Source organism: Globicephala melas, chromosome 11, assembly GCF_963455315.2.
Source record: "Globicephala melas chromosome 11, mGloMel1.2, whole genome shotgun sequence".
Taxonomy (NCBI): domain Eukaryota; kingdom Metazoa; phylum Chordata; class Mammalia; order Artiodactyla; family Delphinidae; genus Globicephala; species Globicephala melas.
In genome coordinates this window covers 76,235,177-76,243,705 of record NC_083324.2, presented here as the reverse complement: position 1 = coordinate 76,243,705, position 8,529 = coordinate 76,235,177, and positions in this window count along the sequence as shown.

Sequence of the window (8,529 nt, the reverse complement as noted above, 5' to 3'; positions counted from 1 at the left end):
GAGGAAAGTGAAGGGAAGAGAAATATTGCGTTTGACAAGCTAAGCAAGAATTTTGGACACGCTGGTAAACATTGTGAAATCCTGGGCAATATTAATACTCTAAACTTTAGAGCTGTTGTGAGAATTAAATGGACTCTCCTATAGAAGATGCCAAATGCATTTTTAACAGCCCTATAGGTCCTGACCATTATTAGTAGTACTAGCATTATTATCATTATCAAAAAACAACATGGGGGTAATGCTTTTATGCTATACACCTGGATGATTTTGTAAAAATACCAGATAGTAACTAAGTCTCAGTAAGTCGAAAATTAAAGAACAGGACTATTTTCTTTTTTTCTGGTATTGAAAGGCAGAGGTTTTAGAAGAGTTGTTGCTGATCAGACATGTTTGTTCTTTCACCTGTGCCTGGGGTCTGGACCCACCTCTCTACTCTCCTCTGCTTTCAAACATTCTGACTATGGTAAATAGAGCATGGTCTCTCCTCCCTCCCTCCCTCCCTCCACCCCCTTGTTATACCTTAGAAAATGTACTCTGTACAGAGACTTGGCCACCATATGTGGATGTATTCACATATATCAAGGTTAATAGCTACTTCCCACTGGCAAATGTTAATCCATATTGTCAGTGAGTCTTCATGAGAATAAATGTAGCTGTTGTGCCCATTTAAATAAAACATTTCCAACAGCATCACAGAATTATCACACTATTAAAATGCTAGTACACTGTGTTTTGAGAGAGACTGTAAGATCCTTGAGGGCAAGAATTTGTTCTATCCTTAGGTTATGTACTGCAAAGAGGAGAGTGGAACACTGAATGATTTTGTTCTTAACAGCAAGTTAATTCTTTTTGTCCCAAGAAAAATTTAAGAGTTTAAATAACTTCCTGAGGCATCTTTCTCAGAAAGAGAAAATGGATTGGCAATTTTCAGAAATCAGGTCTGTGGGACCTTACGACCGTTACCTTAAGAGTCCTATGACATTCAGTTTAGAGTTTCTCAAGAAAACAGAAAATGGCCAACACTCAGAGAATTCTTTGTTGTACATGTGCTCTGGAGAGGAGGGGAGATAAGGCCCTTGCTAAGTACTCTGGTCCAGAGCAAACTTTCCTCTAGCTTCTGATTTCCAGAGAGCTTCCCTTCTCCTTCCGTATTGCCTTCCTTTAGGTAACAATCCACGGCTTCAGTATCAGACTTGTACCATGCTTAGCTGTAGCACAGAGAGAGTAAAGACACTACTCTGGATCTCACAAACTGGTCAGAAGAATAACAGTAGAGTGATTGAAATGGGGAGTGGTGGGTATAATCAAATCTGTGTTGACAGCAGCTATTCTACTCAAGTACTAAGTATTGGTGTATTGCAAGTAAGGGCCAAAGTAGGGTGGGAGTTTGGAGGTTAGGAAAAAAGTTTGAGAAGAATGGGTGAGCATTATCAATGTCCTAAAAAGCAATAAATAAGGGTTCCCTTATCTCAACTTAAGATGAGAGAAAGAAGATTCACTCTGACTCTAAGAAGAAACCAAAACCAATTTCATAATATTTATTATAGAAAAGTTAAATATTCATACAGACTTCATTAATATTTTTTAACATCTTTATTGGAGTATAATTGCTTTACATGGTGTGTTAGTTTCTGCTGTATAACAAAGTGAATCAGCTATATGTATACATATATCCTCATATCCCCTCCCTCTTGTGTCTCCCTCCCACCCTCCCTATCCCACCCCTCTGGGTGGTCAAAGAGCACCAAGCTGATCTCTCTGTGCTATGCGGCTGCTTCCCCCCAGCTATCTGTTTTACATTTGGTGGTGTATAAATGTCCATGCCACTCTCTGACTTCGTCCCAGCTTACCATTCCCCCTCCCCGTATCCTCAAGTCCATTCTCTACGTCTGCGACTTTATTCCTGTCCTGCCCCTAGGTTCTTCAGAACCATTTTTTTTTTCAGATTCCATTTATGTCTGTTAGCATACGGTATTTGTTTTTTTTTCTGATTTACTTCACTCTGAATGACAGTCTCTAGGTCCATCCACCTCACTACAAAAAACTCAGTTTTGTTCCTTTTTATGGCTGAGTAATATTCCATTGTATACATGTGCCCCATCTTCTTTATCCATTCATCTGTCGATGGACACTTAGGTTGCTTCCATGTCCTGGAATAGAGCTGCAATGAACATATTGGTACATGACTCTTTGAATTATGGTTTTCTCAGGGTATATGCCCAGTAGTGGGATTGCTGGGTCGTATGGTAGTTCTATTTGTAGTTTTTTAAGAAACCTCCATACTGTTCTCCATAGTGGTTATATCAATTTACATTCCCACCAATAGTGCAGGAGGGTTCCCTTTTCTCCACACCCCCTCCAGCATTTATTGTTTGTAGATTTTTTGATGATGGCCATTATGACTGGTGTGAGGTGATATCTCATTGTAGTTTTGATTTGCATTTCTCTAATGATTAGTGATGTTGAGCATCCTTTCATGTGTTTGTTTGCAATGTGTATATCTTCTTTGGAGAAATGTCTATTTAGGTCTTCTGCCCATTTTTGGATTGGATTGTCTGTTTTTTTGATATTGAGCTGCATGAGTTGCTTGTATGTTTTGCAGATTAATCCTTTGTCAGTTGCTTCATTTACAAATATTTTCTCCCATTCTGAGGGTTGTCTTTTCGTCTTGTTTATGGTTTCCTTTGCTGTGCAAAAGCTTTTAAATTTCATTAGGTCCCATTTGTTTATTTTTGTTTTTATTTCCATTTCTCTAGGAGGTGGGTCAAAAAGGATCTTGCTGTGATTTATGTCATAGAGTGTTCTGCCTATGTTTTCTTCTAAGAGTTTGATAGTGTCTGGACTTACATTTAGGTCTTTAATCCATTTTGAATTTATTTTTGTGTATGGTGTTAGGGAGTGTTCTAATTTCATTCTTTTACATGTAGCTGTCCAGTTTTCCCAACACCACTTATTGAAGAGGCTGCCTTTTCTCCACTGTATATTCTTTCCTCCTTTATCAAAGATAAGTTGACCATATGTGCATGGATTTTTCTCTGGGCTTTCTATCCTGTTCCATTGATCAATATTTCTGTTTCTGTGCCAGTACCATACTGTCTTGATTACTGTGGCCTTGAAGTATAGTCTGAAGTCAGGGAGCCTGATTCCTCCAGCTCCGTTTTTCATTCTCAAGATTGCTTTGGCTATTTGGGGTCTTTTGTGTTTCCATACAAATTGTGAAATTTTTTGTTCTAGTTCTGTGAAAAATGCCAGTGGTAGTTTGATAGGGATTGCATTGAATCTGTAGATTGCTTTGGGTAGTAGAGTCATTTTCACAATGTTGATTCTTCCAATCCAAGAACATGGTATATCTCTCCATCTATTTGTATCATCTTTAATTTCTTTTATCAGTGTCTTATAATTTTCTGCATACAGGTCTTTTGTCTCCTTAGGTAGGTTTATTCCTAGATATTTTATTCTTTTTGTTGCAATGGTAAATGGGAGTGTTTTCTTGATTTCACTTTCAGATTTTTCATCATTAGCATATAGGAATGCCAGAGATTTCTGTGCATTAATGTTGTATCCTGCTACTTTACCAAATTCATTGATTAGCTCTAGTAGTTTTCTGGTAGCATCTTTAGGATTCTATATGTATAGTATCATGTCATCTACAAACAGTGACAGCTTTACTTCTTCTTTTCCGATTTGGATTCCTTTTATTTCCTTTTCTTCTCTGATTGCTGTGGCTAAAACTTCCAAAACTATGTTGAATAATACTGGTGAGAGTGGGCAACCTTGTCTTGTTCCTGATCTTAGGGGAAATGCTTTCATTTTTTCACCATTGAGGATGATGTTGGCTGTGGGTTTGTCCTATATGGCCTTTATTATGTTGAGGAAAGTTCCCTCTATGCCTACTTTCTGCAGGGTTTTTATCATAAATGGGTGTTGAATTTTGTCGAAAGCTTTCTCTGCATCTATTGAGATGATCATATGGTTTTTCTCCTTCAATTTGTTAATACGGTGTATCACATTGATTGACTTGCGTATATTGAAGAATCCTTGCATTCCTGGGATAAACCCCACTTGATCATGGTGTATGATCCTTTTAATGTGCCATTGGATTCTGTTTGCTAGTATTTTGTTGAGGATTTTTACATCTATGTTCATCAGTGATATTGGCCTGTAGTTTTCTTTCTTTGTGACATCCTTGTCTGGTTTTGGTATCAGGGTGATGGTGGCCTCGTAGAATGAGTTTGAGAGTGTTCCCCCCTCTGCTATATTTTGGAAGAGTTTGAGAAGGATAGGTGTTAGCTCTTCTCTAAATGTTTGTTAGAATTCGTTTATGAAACCATCTGGTCCTGGGCTGTTGTTTTTCAGAAGATTTTTAATCACAGTTTTGATTTTAGTGCTTGTGATTGGTTTGTTTATATTTTCTATTTCTTCCTGGTTCAGTATCAGAAGGTTGGGTTTTTCCAAGAATTTGTCCATTTCTTCCAGGTTGTCCATTTTATTGGCATATGGTTGCTTGTAGTAATCTCTCATGATCCTTTGTATTTCTTCATTGTCAGTTGTTACTTGTCCTTCTTCATTTCTAATTCTGTTGATTTGAGTCTTCTCCCTTTTTCTGTTGATCAGTCTGCCTAATGGTTTATCAGTTTTGTTTATCTTCTCAAAGAATCAGCTTTTAGTTTTGTTGATCTTTCCTATTGTTTCCTTCATTTCTTTTTCATTTATTTCTGATCTGACATTTATGATTTCTTTCTTTTGCTAACTTTGGGTTTTTTTGTTCTTCTTTCTCTAATTGCTTTAGGTGTAAGGTTAGATTGTTTATTTGAGATGTTTCTTGTTCCTTGAGGTAGGATTGTGTTGCTATAATCTTCCCTCTTAGAACTGCTTTTGCTGCATCCCATAGGTTTTGGGTCGTTGTGTTTTCATTGTCATTTGTTTCTAGATATTTTTTGCTTTCCTCTTTGATTTCTTCAGGATCTTTTGCTTATTTAGTAGTGTATTGTTTAGCCTCCATGTGTTTGTATTTTTTACAGATTTTTTCCTGTAATTGATATCCAGTCTCATAGCGTTGTGGTCAGAAAAGTTACTTAATATGATTTCAATTTTCTTAAATTTACCAAGGCTTGATTTGTGACCCATGATATGTTCTATCCTGGAGAATGCTCCATGAGCACCTGAGAAGAAACTGTATTCTGTTGTTTTTGGATGGAATGTCCCATAACTATCAATTAAGTCCATCTTGTTTAATGTGTATTTTAAAGCTTGTGTTTTGTTATTTATTTTCATTTTGGATGATCTTTCCATTGGTGAAAGTGGGGTGTTAACGTCCCCTACTATGATTGTGTTACTGTCGATTTCCCCTTTTATGGCTGTTAGTATTTGCCTTATGTATTGAGGTGGTCCTATGTTGGGTGCATAAATATTTACAATTGTTATATCTTCTTCTTGGATTGATCCTTTGATCATTATGTAGTGTCCTTCTTTGTCTCTTGTAACAGTCTTTATTTTAAAATCTATTTTGTCTGATATGAGCATTGCTACTCCAGCTTTCTTTTGATTTCTGTTCACATGGAATACGTTTTTCCATTCACTCACTTTCAGTCTGTATGTGTCCCTAGGTCTGAAGTGGGTCTCTTGGAGACAGCATATATATGGGTCTTGTTTTTGTTTCCATTTTGCCAGTCTATGTCTTTTGGTTGGAGCATTTAATTCATTTACATTTAAGGTAGTTTACGATGTGTATGTTCCTATTACCATTTTCTTAGTTGTTTTGGGTTTGTGTTTGTAGGTCTTTTTCTTCCCTTGTGCTTCCTGCCTAGAGAAGTTCTTTTAGCATTTGTTGTAAAGCTGGTTTGGTGGTGCTGAATTCTCTTAGCTTTTGCTTGTTTGTAAATGTTTTAATTTCTCCATTGAATCTGAATGAGATCCTTGCTGGGAATAGTAATCTTGGTTGTACGTTTTTCCATTTCATCACTTTAAATATGTCCTGCCACACCCTTCTGGCTTGCAGAGTTTCTGCTGAAGGCTCAGCTGTTAACCTTTTGGGGATTTCCTTGTATGTTATCTGTTGCTTTCCCACTGCTGCTTTTAATATTTTTTCTTTGTATTTAATATGTGATAGTTTGATTAATGTGTGTCTTGGCATGTCTCTCCTTGGATTTATCATGTATGGGACTCTCTGTTCTGACTGGACTTGATTGACTATTTCCTTTCCCATATAAGGGAAGTTTTCAACTATAATCTCTACATATATTTTCTCAGTCCCTTTTTTTTCTCTTCTTCTTCTGGGACCCCTATAATTCAAATGTTGGTGAGTTTTTTATTGTCCCAGAGGTCTCTGAGACTGTCCTCAATTCTTTTCATTCTTTTGTCTTTATTCTGCTCTGCAGTAGTTATTTCCACTATTTTATCTTCCAGGTTACTTATCCGTTCTTCTACCTCAGTTATTCTGCTGTTGATTCCTTCTGGAGAATTTTTAATTTCATTTATTGTGTTGTTCATCATTGTTTGTTTGCTCATTAGTTCTTCTAGTTCCTTGTTAAATGTTTCTTATATTTTCTCCATTCTATTTCCAAGATTTTGGATCATCGTTACTGTCATTACTCTGAATTCTTTTTTAGGTAGACTTCCTATTTCCTCTTCATTTGTTTGGTCTGGTGGGTTTTTACCTTGCTCCTTCATCTGCTGTATATTTCTCTGTCTTCTCATTTTTCTTAACTTACTGTGTTTGGGGTCTCCTTTTCACAGGCTGCAGGTTCATAGTTCCCGTTGTTTTTGCTGTCTTCCCCCGGTGGGTAAGGTTAGTTCATTGGGTTGTGTAGGCTTCCTTGTGGAAGGGACTGGTGCCTTTGTTCTGGTGGATGAGGCTAGATCTTGTCTTTCTGGTGGGCAGGACAGCGTCTGGTGGTGTGTTTTGGGGTGTCTGTGAACTTATTATGATTTTAGGTAGCCTCTCTGCTAATGGGTGGTGTTGTGTTCCTGTTGTTTGGCATGGGGTGTCCCACAGTTTAGCTTGCTGGTCTTTGAGTGGAGATGGGTATAGTGTTGAGTTGGAGATCTCTGGAAGAGCTCTCGAAGAGAGCAGCCAAACCAATAAACAAACCCACGAATGATAGCAAGTACTAAAACCTATACTAAAAAAAAACAGACAGACAGAATCCTAGGATAAATGGTAAAAGCAAACCTATCCAGACAATATCACACAAAGAAGCATACACATGCACACTCACAAAAAGAGAAAAAGGAAAAAAAAAAAAAAATATATATATATATATACACGAAGGAAGAGAGCAACCAAATCAATAAACAAATCTACCAATGATAATAAGCTCTAAATGCTAAGCTAAGATAAACATGAAAGTAGAAACAAATTAGATGCCGAAAGCAAACCCCAAGTCTACAGTTGCTCCCAAAGTCCACCGCCTCAGTTTTGGGATGATTCGTTGTCTGTTCAGGTCTTCCACAGATGCAGGTACGTCAGGTTGAATGTGGAGATTCAGTGCTCTGCTCCTGGGTCTGCACGGAGAGATTTCCCTTTCTCTTCTTTGTTTGAACAGCTCCTGGGGTTCAGCTTTGGATTTGGCCCCGCCTCTTCATGTAGGTTGCCCTCTGGCATCTTTTCTTCACCCAGACAGACAGGAGGGAGTTAAAGGTGCAGCTGATTCAGGAGCTCTGGCTCACTCAGGCCAGGAGGAGGGAGGGGTATGGTAATTATAATGGAATGGGGGGCGAGCCTGCGGCGGCAGAGGCCAGCGTGATGCAACAGCCTGAGGCGCGCCATGTGTTCTTCTGGGGAAGTTGTCCCTGGATCACGGGACCCTGGCAGTGGCGGGCTGCACAGGCTCTCGGGAGGGGAGGTGTGGATAGTGACCTGTGCTTTCACACAGGCTTCTTGGTCACTGCAGCAGCAGCGTTAGAGTTTCATGCCCATCTCTGGTGTCTGCGCTGATAGCCGTGGCTCACACCCGTCTCTGGAGCTTGTTTAAGCAGTTCATTAATATTTTTATAACATCCTCCTATGCATTTCCCTAGGTATTCTTCTTCTGCTCAGGGTCTGTGTTTTAGTTAAATGTTTGTATATTTTTAAGTATATATTAAAATATTTTGTTAAAAAGATGTCCTAGTAGATCTTTTATGGTGTTTGATAGGCACAAAAACACCATTTTTTGTTGTTATTGTTCAAACATCCGTTTCCCCAGTTGGCATTTATTTCACCCTTGGTTGTAATTGCAATGATCGTTATTAAATCACTTTATATAAAATAGAGACCATGTGTTAACTACTAGAGCACCAGCTCTTCCTGAGCATTACTGTGTCACAGGAATAAGTTGAAGCAATGTAGTAGTGAACCAAAATGCTCCAATCACACTTGCATGTCGAATCTAATCTTCCTCTTGAAAAGGTTGTTTCACTTGAGTAATAGATGTTTGGAAACCATGTTCTGCCTCCTCGTTTCTCAGCTCCACACATGTGTTCATCCAGACATGGGACAAGTTACTATTTCAGGTCCACGTTACTTTGGCGAAAGCTAAATTACTTGCG